The 22,641-nt window shown below is 34.2% G+C and overlaps 1 protein-coding gene across 1 annotated transcript in view; it reads left to right on the top strand.

Moving 5' to 3' along the window:
- MGAT4C (MGAT4 family member C) overlaps positions 1-22,641 on the top strand; it is a 616,445-nt gene that overhangs the window by 554,857 nt on the left and 38,947 nt on the right. Inside the window, exon 4 of the mRNA XM_027107127.1 lies at positions 15,398-15,448. The gene's annotated coding sequence lies outside the window, so the exon portion shown is untranslated. The remainder of the gene's footprint in view (positions 1-15,397; positions 15,449-22,641) is intronic.

Below are 22,641 nucleotides of genomic sequence, written 5' to 3'. Positions count from 1 at the left end.
TTAAAAGTGATGTCTTAAATTATTTGAACAAATTATTTCCAATTTAATGGACTCTCTAGACTGGTAAATTTTGTATTCTGATATGATTAAATAGCCAATCATAACAAAAGGTATAATAGACATTTTACGTGAGGAGTTAAACAACTATTATAGATCATTTTGAAACTTTAATAAGCCATATATGTTTCCTAAAAATTTATAAGACAATTGAGAAAGTTTCCTGAACTTTACCTAAATAATTTTTATTCATTAAAAAACAAAACAAAACAGGGCTTCCCTGGTGGCGCAGTTGTTGAGAGTCCACCTGCTGATGCAGGGGACATGGGTTGGTGCCCCGGTCCGGGAAGATCCCACATGCCGCGGAGCAGCTGGGCCCGTGAGCCATGGCCGCTGAGACTGTGCGTCCGGAGCCTGTGCTCCGCAACGGGAGAGGCCACAACAGTGAGAGGCCCGCGTACCACAAAAAAAAAAAAAAAAAGATATGGCGCCTCTGGGAAAATACTATTAGGGAAAAACAATTCTTTATTCTTTGAGTGACATGACAACCTCAGAGAGGGCTATCTGTCTAGAGGCCTCCCCCAGTGTATCAAAAACAGAGGAATAGAAGCCTTGAGCCTCAGATAGGTTTGTCATCTCCAGAGATCTCTACTTCCTTTGGAAAAACTGAAGCTGTAGGTCTTCTTTTAGTTGATAGCCATATTTGCATGTTTCCCTCTCTACCTCTAGGAAATTGGGAACAAAGAAGTTTTCAAAAGACAATGCTTTGTGTCCACTCTCTTGCTTCCTGCTTTATTTCTGTTTCCATTCTGAGTAAGACTGCTGTCTCCCACTTCTCTGATCAGTTTCAGTATGCTGATATGCATAAGGTAGATGGTGTGAGAGTGATGGCTTACTCCACAAGTGTTAGACTCCTGTTCAGAGGTTGATGCTCTGGTACTCTTAAGACATAGCGCTTGTCAGGTGAGAGAGGCAAGAACCAAAAGGACAGAATCTTTGTCATTTTAGTTCATGATAATCAGAACCACAGTGTTCTGACACTGGTTTTGTGTCAGAAAAGTAAACGTATCTGGCTACCACAGTCTAGGTAGAATAGCCTTTATCAGATATACAGGCCACATCACACTGGCGCTTGAACTATCCTATGTCTGCCCTTCCAGAATGGATAAATCCCCAGGGGAGGGGTCGGGTGGGTAGGGACTGTCTGCAGCCAGAAGAGAACAGGGGAGACAGCTGTTTTCAACCAGCGGAATGGAAACTAGAAACACTGGTTTTAGCCCAGCTGGTCAGTAGAACTATGGTTCCTTCTGAAGGCAGAAGAAATCAGCAAAGGGGTGAAAAAATGTGAACAAAGGGATGAATAGAACACAAAGGAGGCACTAGTGTGAACCTTAAGGGAGGATGTTCGATCTTCCAGGAAAATGAAATGCTCTGGCATACGAATTGAATGAAATGTTTGTGTAAAGTATTATATTCTTTAAATTCAATGCTTTTCCTAGAAATGTGGATATCTCTCTAAATGCTTTGTATAAACTTAAGACTGTCCCCTAATGAAATTGGAATTGGGAAGAATTTGAGGGCAAACTTGAAAATTGAATATGGTTTTTACATCTAAAAGATAAATAAAATATTAAATTAGACATTTAGATATATATGTTAGAGTTCAATAAACTCTTACCTTTTTATTAAAATCATGGACAGACCAAGTAAAAAATGTCAGAGAGATCTTTATCCCCATAATATATGATGGATTAATTTAAATTCAAACCTAGAAGACATGTTGTATATGTTGCCTTGAGGAAGTTACCAAATCTCTCATGGTCTCAGTTTTCTAATATAAAAAATAAAGATAATACCAAAAATTGTTGAGCTTACTTTATAAGACTGTTTTAAGAATCCATGACAGTAATATATTTGAAGCATTTTCAAATTTAAAACACTGTAAATTTTTAAGTATAATTTAATTGTAAGCCATAAACTACTGGGGAAAATATTTATCACTATTAGTAGACTGTTAAGTTTATTTTTCTTGCTAAAAGAGGTTATGAGAATAGTTTGAATATTTTATTTGTCATGATACAAAGTATTTTTATAGATTTTGGGGGCATTCATACTCTTTACACAAACTACTCAAAAGAACTATTCGAAAGAGAGCTGTCATCTTTCTGATGAGGCTTTTTATTTTGTACTATCTTTCTAGCAGATTTATTATAGCATTTATATGTGTCAGTTAATTTGAAGGAATATTATTTTCTAGATAATTTAGGCCCCAACATCATATTAATAACTAAAATGTATAGATATAAAAAATACCCATTGTTAATTGTGGATTTTCATTTATAACCTTTTTTCTCTTATAAAAATATCTATCTAAGGAAAGGTTTAGTTAATGACTAAGCAAAGAAGCGAGGCAGTGTAGGTTAAAATCAGATTTTAAAAGCCCTTAAATTTAAGTAAACCTATGCTAATCTATTATTATGAGGTCCAGAAAGAACTGCCAAATCAAAAATACCTCCTCAAATAGCAGTGCATAGAATTCAAAATTCTGTCTGCTGGAGAAATCTTGAGTTATTTTCCCTGAAAAGCTCCAGTTAGTGGGAAAATGTCATATAAATTCATTATATTAGTCACTTAGCCATTATTCAATATCTATTATATTCCAAACACAAAGATGACATAATATAATTTCTCTCCTTGAGTTTACAGCATTGGGAAGATACAGACATTCACAGAAAGATTGCAGTAACATGTAGTTCATCCTCTAATTAAAGTCTTAAGAAAAGGATGACCAACATTGCTGCAGAGGTTACAGACCTTCTAAAAAAAGTGACATTTGATCAGGATTTTGTTCTAGGAAGATGGAATATATGTTCAAAAGCACTGAAGCTTGAAAGTTCATATGAAATGTGTTTGAAAAACAGCAGGTAGTCCACCGTGGCTGAGGCATAAGATGCTTGGTGTGAATAAAATATATGGCAAAGAAATTAATTTAACCAAACAGACAATGAGAAAACAATAAAGGGATCAAAGTGTAGTGTGGTCTGACTGCAGCTGCATTTAAGACATTATTTTGGCAGCAGAGTTATCTGATTCACTTATCTAATTGGTTGGAAGAGACAATAGACACCATTTAGTTAGGGATATACTGAAAAGCCAGAAGGGTAGCTGCTGTGCAAACAGGAATATTACTTGGAGGCTGAATGCTTGGGAAAAGAGAGCTCCAAAAGTTTCAGTGAGAAAATGTTTTCCTTAATCCACAACTTTTCCCCAATGTCATTGTTATGTGCCATTGTGTCACAAAAGAATAGTGAACAGACGTTATTCCCCTTTCCTCCAACCGGGATTCACCAATGAACTCCCTGCCCTTCTCCTGAACTTGACTATATGATTACTCTTTGGCATTTGTGAATTTAACATTCCTGGTTTTTCAGTAGTAATTGAAAAACTGTGAAAGTCCGCATCATGTTGTGATTTTTTTACACACATTTTAAAGGCTTTAAGATGATACACAAAAAGGAGTCACTAGGGGAATACACGCAGCCAAATCACCGGTTTTTATACTTCAACTTAGCTTTTTTTTTTTTTTTTTTTTTGCTGTACGCGGGCCTCTCACTGCTGTGGCCTCTCCCACCGTGGAGCACAGGCTCCGGACACGCAGGCCCAGCAGCCACGGCCCATGGGCCCAGCCGCTCCGCGGCACACGGGATCCTCCCAGACCGGGGCTCGAACCCGCGTCCCCTGCATCGGCAGGCGGACTCCCAACCACTGCGCCACCAGGGAAGCCCCCTTCAACTTATCTTTTAAAAAAAGTTCCACTAGTCTTTAAAGAAGATGTAATTATTGTGACGTGGTTAAAAAACAAGAAAAAGGAATCAATAAGCAAGAAACAAAAGAATTCTGTTATGTAGTAAAATGTGACCCTAAAAAAAAGCCATGTATTAGTGTAAATGATAGAGATGTTAAAGGAAAAAAGGGGAGGAAGTTTAAAAACTAAATCCAGATAACTGATGTTTTGAATAAAAGAAGAGTAGAATGTGGGAATTACCAGTGGTTATATCTATACAAAGGCCATCAAATAATATTCATGGATATGAACAAAGTTTACATAGTTTCAGAAATATGTTACTATGAAATTAGCAAATTTAGAGAATTTTCAAGGTTTAGGGAATGTAAATGACATTCTATTTTTTTAATTTAATTTTTATTTTATATTGGAGTACAGTTGATTTACAATGTTGTGTTAGTTTCAGGTGTACAGCAATGTGATTCAGTTATACATAAACATATATCCATTCTTTTTTAGATTTTTTTCCCATATAGGTTATTACAGAATATTGAGTAGAGTTCCCTGTGCTATGCAGTAGGTCCTTGTTGATTATCTATTTTATAAATATATAGTAGCATGTAAATGTTAATCCCAAACTCCTAACTCCTAATTTATCTGACCCACCCGACCACGTTTCCCCTCTGGTAACCATACGTTTGTTTTTGAATTCTGTGGTCTGTTTCTGTTTTGTAAATAAGTTCATTTGTATCTTTTTTTTTTTTTTTTTTTACATTCCACATATGAGTGATATCATAGGATATTTGTCTTTCTCTGTCTGACTTACTTCACTTAGTATGATAATGTCTAGGTCCATCCATGTTGATGCAAATGGGATTATTCCATTCTCTTTTTTTTTTCTTAAACATCTTTATTGGAGTGTAATTGCTTTACAGTGGTGTGTTACTTTCTGCTTTATAACAAAGTGAATCAGTTATACATATACATATGTTCCCATATCTCTTCCCTCTTGCGTCTCCCTCCCTCCCACCCTCCCTATCCCACCACTCTAGCTGGTCACAAAGCACCGAGCTGGCCTCACTGTGCTATGTGGCTGCTTCCCACTAGCTATCTATTTTACATTTGGTAGTGTATATATGTCCATGCAACTCTCTCACTTTGTCCCAGCTTGCCCTTCCCCCTCCCCATATCCTCAAGTCCATTCTCTAGTAGGTCTGCATCTTTATTCCCATCTTGCCACTAGGTTCTTCATGACCTTCTTTTTTTTTTCCTTAGATTCCATATATATGTGTTAGTGTACGGTATTTGTTTTTCTCTTTCTGACTTCCTTCACTCTGTATGACAGACTCTAGGTCCATCCACCTCACTACAAATAACTCAATTTCGTTTCTTTTTATGGCTGAGTAATATTCCATTGTATATATGTGCCACATCTTCTTTATCCATTCATCCATTGATGGACACTTAGGTTGCTTCCATGTCCTGGCTATTGTAAATAGAGCTGTAGTGAACATTGTGGTACATGACTCTTTTTGAATTAAGGTTTTCTCAGGGTATATGCCCAGTAGTGGGATTGCTGGGTCATCTGGTAGTTCTATTTTTAGTTTTTAAGGAACCTCCATACTGTTCTTCATAGTGGCTGTATCAATTTACATTCCCACCAACAGTGCAAGACGGTTTCCTTTTCTCCACACCCTCTCCAGCATTTATTGTTTGTAGATTTTTTGATGATGGCCATTCTGACTAGTGTGAGATGATATCTCATTGTAGTTTTGGTTTGCATTTCTCTAATGATTAACGATGTTGAGCATTCTTTCATGTGTTTGTTGGCAATCTGTATATCTTCTTTGGAGAAATGTCTATTTAGGTCTTCTGCCCATTTTTGGATTGGGTTGTTTGTTTTTCTGATATTGAGCTGTATGAGCTGGTTGTAAATTTTGAAGATTAATCCTTTGTCAGTTGCTTCATTTGCAAATATTTTCTCCCATTCTGAGGGCTGTCTTTTGGTCTTGTTTATGGTTTCCTTTGCTGTGCAAAAGCTTTGAAGTTTCATTAGGTTTTTATTTGTTTATTTTTGTTTTTATTTCCATTTCTCTAGGAGGTGGGTCAAAAAGGATCTTGCTGTGATTTATGTCATAGAGTGTTCTGCCTATGTTTTCCTCTAAGAGTTTGATAGTGTCTGACCTTACATTTAGGTCTTTAATCCATTTTGAGTTTATTTTGTGTATGGTGTTAGGGAGTGTTCTAATTTCATACTTTTACATCTACCTGTCCAGTTTTCCCAGCACCACTTATTGAAAAGGCTATTTTTTTCTCCACTGTATATTCTTGCCTCCTTTATCAAAGATAAGGTGACCATATGTGCGTGGGTTTATCTCTGGGCTTTCTATCCTGTTCCATTGATCTATCTTTCTGTTTTTGTGACAGTACCATACTGTCTTGATTACTGTAGCTTTGTAGTATAGTATGAAGTCAGGGAGCCTGATTCCTCCACCTCCGTTTTTCTTTCTCAAGATTGCTTTGGCTGTTCAGGGTCTTTTGCATTTCCATACAAATTGAGAAACTTTTTTGTTCTAATTCTGTGAAAAATGCCATTGGTAATTTGATAGGGATTGCAATGAATCTGTAGATTGCTTTGGGTAGTAGAGTCATTTTCACAATGTTGATTCTTCCAATCCAAGAACATGGTATATCTCTCCATCTACTTGTACCATCTTTAATTTCTTTCATCAGTGTCTTATAATTTTCTGCATACAGGTCTTTTGTCTCCTTAGGTAGGTTTATTCCTAGATATTTTATTCTTTTTGTTGCAGTGGTAAATGGGAGTGTTTTCTTAATTTCACATTCATATTTTTCATCATTAGTGTATAGAAATGCTAGAGATTTCTGTGCATTAATTTTGTATCCTGCTACTTTACCAAATTCATTGATTAGCTCTAGTAGTTTTCTGGTAGCATCTTTAGGATTGTCTATGTATAGTATCATGTCATCTGCAAACAGTGACAGCTTTACTTCTTCTTTTCCGATTTGGATTCCTTTTATTTCTTTTTCTTCTCTGATTGCTATGGCTAAAACTTCCAAAACTCTGTTGAATAATAGTGGTGAAAGTGGGCAACCTTGTCTTGTTCCTGACCTTAGTGGAAGTGGTTTCAGTTTTTCCCCATTGAGGACGATGTTGCCTGTGGCTTTGTCATATATGGCCTTTATTATGTTGAGGAAAGTTCCCTCTATGCCTACTTTCTGCAGGGTTTTTATCATAAATCGGTGTTGAATTTTGTTGAAAGCTTTCTCTGCATCGATTGAGGTGATCATATGGTTTTTCTCCTTCAATTTGTTAATATGGTACATCACATTGATTAATTTGCTTATATTGAAGAATCCTTGCATTCCTGGGATAAACCCCACTTGATCATGGTGTATGATACTTTTAATGTGCTGTTGGATTCTGTTTGCTAGTATTTTGTTGTGGATTTTTGCATATGTGTTCATCAGTGATATTGACCTGTAGTTTTCTTTCTTTGTGACATCTTTGTCTGGTTTTGGTATCAGGGTGATGGTGGCCTTGTAGATGAGTTTGGGAGTGTTCCTCCCTCTGCTATATTTTGGAAGAGCCTAAGAAGGATAGGTGTTAGCTCTTCTCCTAATGTTTGCTAGAATTCACCTGTGAAGCCATCTGGTCCTGGGCTTTTGTTTGCTGGAAGATTTTTAATCACAGTTTCAATTTCAGTGCTTGTGATTTGTCTATTCATATTTTCTATTTCTTCCTGGTTCTGTCTCGCAGGTTGTGCATTTCTAAGAATTTGTCCATTTCTTCCAGCTTGTCCATTTTATTGGCATAGAGTTACTTATAGTATTCTCTCATGATCCTTTGTATTTCTGCAGTGTCAGTTGTTACTTCTTCTTTTTCATTTCTAATTCTATTGATTTGTGTCTTCCTTTTTTCTTGATGAGTCTGGTTAATGGTTTATCAATTTTGTTTATCTTCTCAAAGAACCAGCTTTTAGTTTTATTGATCTTTGATATCGTTTCCTTCATTTCTTTTTCATTTATTTCTGATCTGACCTTTATGATTTCTTTCCTTCTGCTAACTTTGGGGTTTTTCCATTCTTTTTTATGGCTGAGTAATATTCCATTGTATATATGTACCACATCTTCTTTATAGGACATTCTATTTTTTAATAAAATGATATAAATTTAAGTAGTTTGATATTAGCTTTGAAGAAAAGTACTTCAGTTTGAAAATCAAGGAAATCTCGAAATTTTTCCCCATCTTAACATGTATTTTCTTTTTTTTTTAACATCTTTATTGGAGTATAATTGCTTTACAATGGTGTGTTAGTTTCTGCTTTATAATGAAGTGAATCAGCTGTACATATACATATATCCCCATATCTCCTCCTTCTTGTGTCTCCCTCCCACCCTCCCTATTCCACCCCTCTGGGTGGTCACAAAGCACCGAGCTTATCTCCCTGTAGTATGTAGCTGTTTCCCACTAGCTATCTATTTTACATTTGGTAGTATATATATGTCCATGCCACTCTCTCACTTCTTCCCAGCTTACCCTTCCCCCTCCCTGTGTCCTCAAGTCCATTCTCTACGTCTGCATCTTTATTCCTGTCCTGCCCCTAGGTTCTTCAAAAGCTTTTTTTTTCTTTTTCAGATTCCATATATATGTGTTAGCATACAGTATTTGTTTTTTTCTTTCTGACTTACTTCACTCTGTGTGACAGACTCTAGGTCCATCCACCTCACTACAAATAACTCAATTTTGTTTCTTTTTATGGCTGAGTAATATTGCATTGTATATACGTACCACATCCTCTTTATCCATTCATCTGTTGATGGACACTTAGGTTGCTTCCATATCCTGGCCATTGTAAACAGAGCTGCAATTAACATTGTGGTACATGACTCTTTTTGAATTATGGTTTTCTCAGTGTATGTAACATGTTGTATTTTCTTATTTAACTTTGAATTTTTATATTATTTTTAAAATAGATTACTCATTTCATATACTGCATACTTTTTTGGTTAAAATAATAGTTTTCACAAATTGACATCAATTTTAAGAATAGATATAGAATAACAGAACTAGTGAGTTATTGCCAAAACAAAGGCTTAAATGAGTTCTGAATTAATTTAAAATTTCCAGAAGTGTGCCTGAGAAAATTTTAAAGAAAAAGAAAATATTTGTTGAAACTAGTGACTAGTGACTAGTATAGCAAACCCATTGATAAGCAACAACTAACAACCATTTTGCTTAGTAGGAAATATCTACAAATGGCTACCTTTCTCTAAAAATTATTATCTACTTTACTCCATTTGTCTAACTGGGTGAGGATACCCAGGATTTCGGCAAACAAATTGGAGAAGGAGGAATGAGAAAAGCACTGATGTTTAGAGAAGAAAGAATAAAGATATGAAAAGATGCATAAATCCCAAGTAAAGATCAAATGAAAACAAGAGACCATTCCCCCTCTATCCCCAAACATTTTAAGTTGGCAAAGATTTAAAAAGTTTGAAAGGATACAGCAGCCAGCTGGAGTGTGAGAAAAGAAATATTCATGTAGTTCTGGTAATATTATATTAGTGAGTGTCGAATGTAGATCCTTTCAGTTCATGGGAATCATGTGTGTTTCTACTACAACAATTAAATACACAAATCAATGAAAGAAGTGGGTTTAGATGGTTCTTATAGACAGGGGTAGTGTTCTCTTGTCAGTTGTTCTAAGCTATATCATTCTTAGCAACATAATTTATGGTTTGTGATTTATATTCCTTTGATTCCAATGTATTTACTCATGTAGTTCTCCTTATCAAGATGTCCTTTCATTTCTGTTTATCTAATACCTATATACAATTACAACTAATATGTTCTCTTGTCACTTAATATTTCACATTTTGTATAATCTCTACACATATACTTATTCTCTCAACTAGATGGTCAACTCTTTGAGGCCCAGGAATTAATCTTAAACATTCTAGTATCACCCCATTTCTAACACAATGCTTTATGTAAATTTATGATCAGTAGCTGTAGTTTGAATAAATCATCACTCTTACCACAAACATTATTATTATATAGAACATGCTAGTAGACATTGATGAAAATTTAAAATATGCACATTTTTTACCAAAAACTGGTGAATACCTACTGCTTGCCAATGATGTACAAGACTCTGGGGATACAATTGTGTGCCAAAATAAAGAGGGTCCGATTTATGTTCTAAGAGATTAGAAAGATGTTAACTAATTAAACTAGTTAATATATAATTAAAAATTGAGATAACAGCTCTGAAGAAAAGAAACAATTTTTTCATATAGTTTTGAATTCTGTGTTCTCTAGCAAAGAAAAATACTCATTTGAAACTGGAATATTCTTTTCTGATTTTACACTAAATACATTTATCCAGAAGCTATATTTTCAACCACATGTGGGAATCACACTCTACTTCCTGTGCAACTAGATGCACCTGTGGTCTAGGTATGATACTGACCAAGGTTCTTTGGCCTTCCCCAACCAATAGAAATTTACTAGAGGCCAGACATGAAATTCAGGCAAGGCTTTATTGGGGCCTCTGCTGCAGCAGGTGGGGGGAGCAAGAACAAGTAATAGGTTCCCTTGCTTGTTTGCTCCCTGACGGGGACAAGCTGGTTCCTTATATGGGGTGAGGGTAGGGGTGTGTCCAGTGCTCAGGCCAGAGGGGTGACTTAGGTGTTTTGCTCACCCCTCTGGTGTTGTTGAGTTCAGGGGGCATGAGCAGTACCGTGCTTTTGCTCCAGACCCCCTGTTTTTGCTCCCAGCTCTTCAGAAGTGGCAGTTGGGGTTTTTTGGTCTTTTTGTATTTCTTGTCCAGAATTTGCCCCAACTGCGCATGCACGCAGTTATTTTTAGTCCCATATAGTTTCTTTGTATTTTGTTGCTCAAGGAGAGATGTGTCCAGGTGCAAGCATTGCAGCACTGCAGCAAAGGGTCCCAGGTCCCAGCCTATCTCAGGTGGACTTAATAAATGGACACCCAATATCTTTTTGACTGTGAAAGGGGATCCTGGACCCTCTTCCTCTACTTCACTTTTCTGTGGATGAACACTGCCCAGGGAATAGCCAGCTCCAGTGTCACAGATGACTCTACTTAGTTGGCTTCTTAGCCTACTTAAATGGCCTCCTTAGTTCAGCTAAGGCAAGCCGTGCTCCACCAAGGGGCAAAATATCCTACTTTTTCAGTTTGAAGTGTTCAAAGACCATTAATTTGCCTTTTCGTTACTTCATCTACAATGAAGGAAATTTTCAAGGCTGAGCTAGTGATTTTCCAACATTGTAGGCACCAAACTTACTTGTAAATATTTAAGTTAAAAAAAGTCACTGTAGTTAATCATCTCATTTACAAGTCAGGTTAAACATGTGGGGAGTAACATGTGTAGGCCAAAGTATGTTAGAACGGAAATGACACTTCCTAGCTCCCCAAGGATCTTTCACTTTGCTTGGCTGACTCTGCAACTCCAGAAAAGTGCAGCCAGACTCCAGTAAAAGAAAAATTTGCCTCTTCTTACCTTTGCTGCCTTTTGCATTTCACCACTCAATTTACAGAGAAGAAATCTATTACTCAGCAGGTAGTGCTTGCACAAATGAAAGATAAATTTTTCTTCTAGATAGGACAGATCAGTGAGACTCATAAAATATTAATGATGAAAGCTTTAGGAATTAGGTATATCCCTGACCATAGGTTTCTCTTGACAGTGAAGCACAGTCAGTTTAATCCCTTTTTTTTTTTTTTCTGCAAGAGTCCCATCAAGAATGATATGAAGGGAAAAGAATACATGATTTAAGATTCAGATGAGCATAGATTTTTTTGAGAAAGGTAATTTTTCTCTTTCATTTTCTCCCATGTTTTGTGTTCCTTATCTGCTGTAAATTTCACTGAGTGATGTAGTGTGGTCGATTTGATTCTTGAAGCTGCTCATCTGCTCATGAAGGAAATTGCTTGAGAATAATAAAGTACACATTTCATATTATTTAACATACAATATAATAATAGTTGACATTTATGTGATTAAAGCAATTCATTTATCCAAAAATTAGGGATCCAGTGAATGTGTATTCAAATATACATCATCAAAGAATGGCTCTGTATTCTTCAGAAAGTAATTGTTACAGATATTTTTCACTTGCTGAGATTTATTATCTTGAAAATCCTTCCATGATCTTTAAAAATGAATAATTACTTTTAGGTTTACTATTTCTTTGTAGAATGCTTAGTCAATTACCATTACCCTGAGATTCTTTTCAACATATATTTTCATTGTATACAGAAACAAAGTTTACATTTATAAAATTTAAGGATCATAGAAATTTATCATTCTCTTATTATGGCAACCTGAATAATTATATGTATTTATAAACATATATTTATATAATATAAATTTAAATATCTATAATGTTAAATATTTGAATATTTAAAGTTTAGATATTGGAAATTTGCTGAAAATAATAAAATAACTTGATTAACCAATTATTTTTAAAATTCTTTAAAATTTTTTATGCTAACATTATTTGTAGCATAATTCACAATGTTTTTACTCATGCTAAAGAACAGAAGGATATTAAACTAACCATTTTCATAGTAATGCCTCAAAAGGAAGACACCCAAAAATGAAACTAAATACATCTAAATCATATCTATTAGAATTTAAGACATATTGAAAATGCCATTTAACATGCTAAATATTAATAACTAGAAAAATAAAACATCCTTTTTTATATGCTTTATTTCTCTATCTAAATAGAATAAATTCTTATACTAATAAATTTGTTTTTATATTAAAATGTTTATTAGAAGAAAGTATATACAATCAGAGAAATTTATTTTTGCTTAACTACCCTTTACTTAATTGAATATCTTGTTTCATGCATCTCTTCTCAGGTACACCCCTGATATTTTTCTTCAGTATATATGCACAATTATACAAAATCCAAATGCAATCCTTATAAACCACTAATGGGTTCCTAAGATCCCGTGTTTACAGTGTATGTTGAAGTCTCCAGTTGATGATATACATACAAGGACAAATCAGCAGATTCCATTTTGTTAATCAGCCTTTTAGAAAATTCATCAACACACTGTAAAAAAATCAGATCTTTTGTTAAAACATATCTTGAAGTATGTTTAAAGTCACATCACTAGTAAGTAGAAAGACTCAAGACTTAGGTCCATTACGAAACACCTTGTCTTGAAGGATATTATTATATTCTCAAACCCAATAGTTTTTCATCGTTGCCTGATCATCTGAACATCACCTCTAGTGTCTGGAATGCCTTTATCAATACAGTCTATTCATAAGTTTGAAAACAAACTCCATAGCCCAAACGCCCGGCAGTAGCTAAGTACAAGCTTGCACAGAATTAAACTCATTGTTACTACAGCCTTCTGCATACCAAATTTTTTGGAATCTGTAGCTAGACCCTCTTAAGTCCTACCTCCTTTCTGCCCCACTCTAATAATTGTAGGTGCCCCCTTCTCCATACTAAGGTATAACCAATTAGCTGTAATAATAATAGCTCCATACTGAGAAATAAATTTATTTGAAATGAAAATTCTAAAATGACTCTTACCATTTTAAAATATCAATCTCCCATTGCAACTATTCTTGTTATATCTGGAAGCTACAAAAGATAGAAAAAAATAGAAGAAAATTACAGAAATCCTACTGAGGGTCTTTTTGACCCCAGAAGCTGACCACAATGCACCTAAGTGGAGATGAAATCTGTGCCTCAAGAGCATATGAATTTTCACAGTTTACCATTGTGTAAAACAATAAATCTTTATATAGCATTAAACTTCAGAAAATAACATTATTGGTTCCTCAGAAGTACCTAAATAGTCCAGAGAAGCACTAAATGTTTAAAATATAAATAGTAGTTTTAAGCCTAGTGGAGGAAAATAATGCAAAATAACAATGCATTTATTCCTCAAACTATCTTTGCTTAAAGAATATGCACATGACTTTAAAGACATTATTAGAGACTTCATGTATTCATTGTGTTATAGCTGCACAGTTTTCTTCTGAATACCTTTGTTAACAAAATCTGGCAGACATTCAATAGCAAACTGTGTTCCAAGCAATGAATTCATAATGTTGTAGCAGGAACAATCTCTTTAATGTTGTAAGACTTTATATATGATGGAAAAATCAATAACTTGGATAAACATGGAACAAACTGGCCCATGCACTTTTTCGGCGACATCCCATTTGATTGGAAACAGTTTTCCCCTGCCCATTTGGAGTTCACACATGATCACAGCCAAATAGGATTTTGCTTTTGTTCTTCACCTTAAGATCTCGTACATCTATAATGGGTAAATACTAAATCATTCTTACTTGTAAAACCCTGAATCAAAGACACAGGATTTTTAAGAAATCCTCTCCTCTCAAAAAGAAAAATAAAAGAGCCAAAATGGTAAATATCAGTCATCCAGAAATCCCAGGAATTATGCCAGGACTCATTTTTCCTACTTTAGCTAGACTCATTATTAGTACATTAAAAACATTTCGAGACGAAATAGTGAATGATTTCCATTGCATTAATGGCATCTTTCTCCCATCCCCTTTTCTGTTATGCCAGACTTTAGTTTGGGGATCCATATGGTTTTGTGGAGACTGACTCCTCTTCTGGCTTCAGGGATGGGATTTATATAACACAGCTAAGCCAGTGTTATGGGCTGAATTTTGCAAGTCCAGAGTACATCTCAGGATTTTTTTGGGGGGGAATATTGTTAAGTAAATAATCCCCTCTTTCTACCTGAGAAAATGGACGAAGGATGTAGTCCTAAGTGCTGGTGGCATTTATCTTAATATCACAAGGGGAGCCTTAGGATGAAACTAACCTCATAAGGCAGAATGTTGAAAACATGCCAGGTCTACCTGTAGATTTTTAAGTTGTGTGAGCCAGTTAATTATCTACACTTGAGCCATATGAAATTACTAATTTGATCATTTTTTATCATAAAAAAGACAAGCTCATGTTGATCAACCCAATGTACTGCTTAATCCAGAACTTCTGTTACAAGCTAATAAAACTCTCTAAACTGAAGAGATGGACACATAAAATTCTATGCCTTTGAGAATTTTTAACTTCTTAAACTACTGCCAAAACATAAATTTATAAATTAAAAATTAAATTATAAATTTAATTAAGTTATAAATTAAAGTAAAAAATATTAATTATTCAAGGAGTATATTGATACCAGTAGAGTTTCTAATGAAAGATTTCAAAAGGAATTTTTTGGATATAGAGATACAAAGAAAGTTACAGGAATATGATAATGGTAAAATATATGTGTATATCTTTATATTATATAATATATACTTCAAACATTTAATTTGACTACTTTTAATGAATAATTTAACTTAATATAAAGAATTGTTCTGTGCGATATATATATTAAAGCATTATGTTAAAATGCTTATTCTATATTTTTCTCTCAATTTAGAAAACTAGTAAATATGAATATAATATGATTGCATGGGAATAACAAATTATCTAGAATAATTTTTTTTAACTTTAATAAATAATAAACAAGAGGATTGTATTAGTAATATTGGGCTTTCTCTTTTCCAGTGTATCAGCATTTTCTGCACAGGACAGATTGTGAACAACTTCTTTCTTAAGGTGAGAGAGAAACTTCTACTGTGTCATGCACAGTAGAAGTTTGAGAGGCTATAAATTTTTTAATATATTATCAAAGATATTCCATAAGTCAAATTGTCTTAGGGTAGTTGTGCATGCCTAAATTGAGGGTATGTGCTCATTAGTTTTATATGCATACATTCTATTTGTTCAACAGTACTACTTTTACTGTAAACTCTAGAGGATGTTTATTGGAAATTTCTGAGTTTATCAAAGCATGTAACTTGATATTTTTATTAAAACTTGGAAATTTTATTGATGCTAAAAGAAAAAAACAAGCCACAGAACAAAAATAAAATATACTATTAAAACTAATACAATTAAGATATCTCTCAGAGCAAATGAGTACTCACACACACGCACATACACACACACACACACACACACACACAGAGGCATGTTAATATTTTTAACTTCCTCCTAAAATACAAGTATATTAGATTCTTTTAATTACCATGAGCCATCAGATTTTTTTAATCAATGCTATAGGTATTTTTGCTCTATTATTCCAAGAATTAGATATTGTTATTACTGTATTATAAATTAATATTATATTAGATTTACTCACATATTTACCACTATTTTTTCACTGTTCCTTCTTATTAGAACTTCCACCTTATCTATTTATTTGAAGTATATTTTTTAGACTTTCCTTTAGTGAAGATTTCTCAGTTTTTCTTTGTCTGAAAGTATTTGTATTTTGCTCTTGTCTTTGGAAAATAGTTTCTCTGAACTGTGAGTCGACATTGTCAAAGATTTTTCTGACACCATTGAAGATTTTATTCTGTTATTTTCTGGATTCCATTTATTAATGGCAAGTCAACTGTCTGTCTAATTGTTATACCTGCATAGGTAATTTGCTATTTCTCTTTGGCTGCTTTTAAAATCTTCCTTTGTTCTTTGGTGTTCTGAAGCTGGTTATGACGTGTATAATTTTTATGTATCCCACTTTAGACTTGTTGGCCTTCCAGAATCTGAGGATAGATGTCTTTCAGCAATTCTGGAACTCCTTGGTCATTACCTCATTTAATGTGACTTTTTCCATTTTTCTCTACTTTTATGTCTCTTAATTTTTTTCCAAATCATTTCATATTTTCTTAGTATCATATTCTCTGAGTCTATATCCCATTCACTGATTTTATCTGTATTTGTGATTTATTTTAAATTAATATCTCTTTATTCTTTTAATTTTATAATTTTTGATACAAAATTCCACTTGAGTGTTTTACAAATTTAATAGTCTCTTTTTCTTGTTCTTATTTTCATTTGAGCCTCTATTTTAATTTTCATGGTTCTAATTGCACTTCCAGTTCCTTCTTGTTCTCACATGTGAAATCTTATTTTCCTTGTGTGCTCTGATTTTGACTGTAATCTCACACATGTGGAATGTTATTGATGAAAATTCTTTAAGGCCAGACTTGGAGTTCCATTTTTAAAGTATTTGCTTCTACTAGTCACTCAAGGGCACTATTAATCCAGGACAATTTTTAAACTAAATGCTTTGCTTTTAAACTAAATGCTTTCAAATAGCATGGATGTAGATTTCAGGTCTGTGATGAAGACCAACTTGTTAATGTGAATCCTTTTTTTTTTTTTTTCTCTAACCAGCACTAAGGACAAGACTGTATATTGCCTTTCAGACCCTTTTTCCGCATGAGATTTCTTTCTCATTTTATGGAAGAAATCTTCTACCATACTTTTCCCTTTATCCTCATGAAGCAGCCAAAAGGGAAGCTCAAGCTTTCCGAGGATCTCTAGAAGTTCTCATGTTGTACGCTGGCTTTGGTGATACCTCTTAGGATTCCTGCTTTTACTTTGATCTTAGTCTTTGCAGATTTCGTTCATGTCAGATGCAACATTCTTTAAAAGTATGCACATATATTTGTATACATAATTTTATTCAGTTGCTTTCATCAGGAATTTACGCTGGCTATATAGATCCAGTATACTGGCTTGAAGCAGATAATAAAGTGTTTAGAGTCTACTAAAAATGCTAATACTTAATTCTTTATATTTCACAGATGGTGTATGCAGTGAGATTTTTCTCTTTTGACTCAACTCAATAGTTGACCTCTGCTAAAACTTCAATTCAAACTAATTTTCTACCTCTACAAGTCTCCAACCTTTTCCTTCATAATTCTGATATGGTTCTGTTACTTCTTTCTCTTCCCTGAAGCAAGGACTTCATGACATTAATATTGCTAAACTACAATATTAAGCCCTGTCAAGAGTGAAAAGGAGTATAGTCTTTGTTTGATTCTGCTTTTGAAGAAAACAAAAACACATAATTTTGGTTCCTCTTCTAATCTTTTAGACTCCTAAATCACATGGTATTAATTTTATTGCTTTTGAGATTCTTGTAATTACCATTAATGCTTACTATTTAACTAAGAGGGCAATTCATAAAATGCCCATGCAGGCTCTCTAATGAAGTTACCCCTATGGTAGTTAGAAAAGGTGGCTAAAATTGGAAAGGACATGTACACATGTTTTTTCTTCTCTTTACTCATGTAAAAGATGTGTATATAAAGCAGCTGTTGTTGTCATTTTCCAGCATAAACATTTGAAAAATTTCTGTTTACTCCCTTTGGAGGCTGGCACTTTCACACTGGTTTAAATCAGCCAGATTTATTTGTAGAAAATAGTATTAAAATGTCCGCGTGCTATGTTTTTTAATATAAAATCCATTATTATTTTTTACTTTAAAATACAATGCATGCTATTTTTCTGGATTTTTCAAGATAATGTGAAAATATTAGTACAAAATCATTCAGTTTATAACAAGCTGTTCTTTGAGGGAGGGAGGAAATTTTCAAACATAAATTTCAATCAATCAGTACCGAGTTCATTTTCATAAGCTGTTTTACTTTTTATATTTTATTTTTAAACAGTGTCTAGTAGCAATTAAAATTCACAGTAATTTGTTTTGTCCCAAATATTTGTAGTGTATGTAGTTCATTTTTCCTTTCAATGCATTGAGGGGTAGGGCTCTTTAATTACATTTTCTTCTTCCTGCATTTTCACTACTCAACTACCTACAGCTAAATCAAAGAGCTAATAACAAAATACTAAGCAAAAGAAGCTATTTTATTCTAATACAGTTGAATTATCCAGCTTTATATGAGATATTGTAGTGAGCTGCTTTGCATTGCAGTATGCAGTATTAGCCCACAGAAAATTTTAACTTTTTATAATCCTTTCGTCACAGCAGATGTGTGATCCTATATTACCTATCTGTCATTTTTTATAAATATGGACTTCTCAGGAATTGAGTAGTCATCTCTCACTTTTTATTTCATTTCTTTACATAATGTTAGAGCAGTGAAGCATATCCAGTTCAAAATCCTTAGTTTTGATCTTCGTAGAATAAAATTTATGAGCAACTTAACCTCCCCAAGTGCATCATTATTACAACTCCACTGGGATTCTTTAACCTTCAACCCCAAGCTAAATTTGGCAAAACCTTGAATGGGTGCTCTCTTAGTTAAAATTCTCAGCTTCTGTATTTCTGTGTCCCATGGAAATTATTGCTTTGTATAAAATCAGCAAGCAAATATTTGCTTACAAATTAGATAGACTGATATTGATCTGCATGTGTTTTAGAAAGGGAATAAGTCCCATTTTTAAAATATAAAATGATAAGACTGAAAATGACTCAATATTACTCTAGAAATGAAAGAACATATATCCACAGTCTATGGATCGTAAGGCTTTAGAATTGCACGAGTGCTAGGGGAATTATGTCATGAGGGACAAAGCATAGTGATTTTTACTTGAGGAACAAACTGCTATTCTCATAATGTAGAAATGCTAAATAAATAAGAAATGTGTAGCAGTTCTCAGGTTTTTTGTTCTCAGGATCCTTTCTTAAAAATTATTGAGGACTCCAAGGAGGTTTGTTTACGTGCATTTTACATTGATATTTACTGTATTAGGAACTAAAGTATAAAATTTAAGATATTTATCATTTCCTTTAACATTAACAATACACCTATTACTTATAAATAATGTATTTTTATGAAAAATAGCTGCATTTTCTAAGCAAAGCAAAATTTAGTGAGAAGGGTAGCATTGGTTTTCATTTTTGCTAATCTCTTTAATATGTGGCTCAGTAGGAGACTGTTGGGTTCTCATTTCTGCTACTGTATTCATTGTTTTGATATAAAACATTATGAAGACTTTGGAAGACTACACTGTAGACTCTTGACAGAATGAGAATTAAAAGACAAATAAAGTCTTAATATAATTATCCAAGTAGTTTTGACCTTGCAGCTCCACAGAAAAAGGTGGTGAAGATCCCAGGTAACCGTAGATGACACTTTGAAAATTACTGACTTAGTGGCTTCAAACAGCAATGTACTTTCCCTCTGAGTCTACAGGTCACCTGGACAATTCTGCCAGTCTGGGCTGGGCTTGACTGAGCTCCCTTGGCTTACTCAGGTGTTTGCACTCAGCTACTGGGTTGTCTGGAAGCTGGCTGCTCTAGGATGGCCTTGGCTGAGATGATGGCCTTTGTACCTCTAGCAAGCTAGCCTGGCCTATTCCCATGGCAATGAGTGTTCCAGGAGGGAGAGTTGAAGCATGAAAGACCTCTTGAGTTCTAGGCTTAGAATTGCACGCTATTAATTCTACAGCATTCTTTTGGCCAAATGTATAGAAAAGTCAACCTACATTCATGTGTGGAAAACAGGCTCCACCTCTCGATGAGAGAAGTTATAGTCATATTGAAAAGGGGGTACATACAAGGAAGAATTTGGGGCATTTTGTCAATTAACCATAACATCCTAGATCCGCCCCCCCCCCCAAAAAAAAAGGGAAAAGGTAATTCTTTGCCTCATTTTCAATAGATTTGACTCTGTTGTATGTGCTGTAGGAATCTGTTAGGACATATTTAGAAGTAATAGTGCTCTCATTTAAAATTCATTAGTTTGGGCCCTACACTGTAAATGCTTACCTGTAACCAGGGCTTCAGATATAACCAGGTCCTGACACAAGGACTCACACTAAAAAGAATACATAAGACAGTGCAATGGATGGCAACTTTGCCAATTTCTTAATTTACACTAAGGAATATATATATTATTTGAGTTGGACATACGTGAATGCATAATCAGCAGAATTTTATTATAGTCAAATAATACTGTATATTATCAAAATTCAGTTTCACAGAGACCAGAAATAGCCAAAAAATATAATTTGAACACATTTCCTCCTTATAAGGAGACAAATACAATAAAGACCACAATGTTTTTCTCTGATTATCAAAATACGAAATATGAGGTCAGATGAGTAAGGATCTAGTGAAATCAAGCTAAGAGAGTCACATCTAATGACAAGATTTTTTGTTTTCTGTTTTTTCCTTTTCTAGAAGGGTGGAAAATGCTTACAGTGTGTATATTGCGTCTCTCTCCACCTCAAGGATAACCATACCATTAGGAACAAAAATATCAAAACCTTTTACAACTTGGTTCACTTTCCTCTGGATCAGATGTTACATACTCAAATGTCTAGAATCATATAGGTAATATAAATGAGTAATGCACTTCAGTAGTAAAATATTAAGAAATTGGAAGTGGGGAGATTGTATGAAACTGGAAAAAGCCTTCCCCATCTAAATGGGATTAGCTAATACTTAGGTCCAGCCAGTTGTTGCAGTGTGGGAATGAAAGCCCATTATTACTATACACTCTAATTTTAAAAGAAATCTAGATATTTATTTGAAATTCTTCCCTTTTCACACATTGCATCGACCAAGCCAATTCTGTTAGAACCTAGAATCTCCCTCACCTGGCTATTTTTTGTGAAACCTTCATCATTGGAACGTTGCAGATGTTGTCATGAAATTCCTGTTTTTTAGGCCATGTTCCAATTGATATATTGCTTTGTTTTTGATGTTCATTCATATTGATATTTATGTATGAATATTGATATCACACACACTCATAATCTAGTCTTGCTCTGTCTTTTAAAATTTATTAAATTTATTGCTCTCATGCATTAAAGTGCATAAGAGCAAAATTAAATTTGTTTAGCATGCTAAACAAATTTAACTCAAATAAATAAAACTGTAAAAGGTGAGCAAAACCAGAGAGAATGAGAGAGGAACAGAAATAAACAGAAATAACAATTTATATAAATTTGCATTAGGCAGTTTTACCTACCATTTCACTTGGTATACCCCACTGTGCCTTTGTCCTATTGATAAGTTACATCAGTCACTTGGACTCTCTAGCATTTATTTTTATTTTTTTTCTGCTGCATAAATTTGTGGCTGGACTAATGATCTTTGCATTCCTTTTTAGATTGATATCCTATGATCATCAGTTTGACTTTTAAGTCATTTTAAAAATATTTTAATATAAAATAAAGTATACTTTGAGCCACTGAGTAAATTATAAACATTCTCTTCCAGATTATGATATAACTAATATTCTCTTAGAAAGCAATGCATAAATATGTATTGCAGCTAATCAGTTTTTAGTCTTGCCTCTTTAACCTTCTTTAAAAAACTCAATGCTTTGTGCATAATAGATTTCTCAACAGGTGTTTGTTACTCATTGATACAGGTGGGTGAACTTTTCCATTTAATGTGCTTTTTCTTACGTAGTACCAGGTACAGGTAGTGACACTCACTAATATTAAGACACATTACAAGCTTCATCTCATAAATGCATAGTGAAGTGAGGATCTCTAGCATAGACTGTATTCTTTTTTATTCCACAATCATACTGATTTCAACTTCAGTATCAATCTATAGAAACAGTGTCTTAGCCTGTTCAAGCTGCTATAACAAAATATCACAGCCTGGATAGCTTATCAACAACAGACATTTATTTCTCACAGTTTTGGAGGCTAAAGTCCAAGATCAGAGTGCCCGCATGAGTGAGGGACCTTTTTAGAGTTGCAAACTTCTGGTCTGCTCGTATCCTCACATGGCAGATGGAACAAGCTAGTTCTCAGGGGCCTTATTTATAAGGGCTCTAATCCCATTCATAAGGGTTCCACTCTCATCACCTAATCACCTCCCAAAGGTCCCACCTTGGGCCCCACTTAATACCGTCACCTTGGGCATTAGGTTTTTCAGCATATGAATCTGAAGAGGGACACAAACATCAGACTATATATAGCTCACAAATTTCCTACAGACTATTTGCAAGCAGTTTTTATTTTCACCA

Source organism: Aethalodelphis obliquidens, unplaced genomic scaffold, assembly GCF_003676395.1.
Source record: "Aethalodelphis obliquidens isolate GAN/ISIS:26980383/991018 unplaced genomic scaffold, ASM367639v1 scaffold8, whole genome shotgun sequence".
Taxonomy (NCBI): domain Eukaryota; kingdom Metazoa; phylum Chordata; class Mammalia; order Artiodactyla; family Delphinidae; genus Aethalodelphis; species Aethalodelphis obliquidens.
Note: the sequence above shows the minus strand (reverse complement) of the source record. Positions and strands in the feature narration are given on the sequence as shown.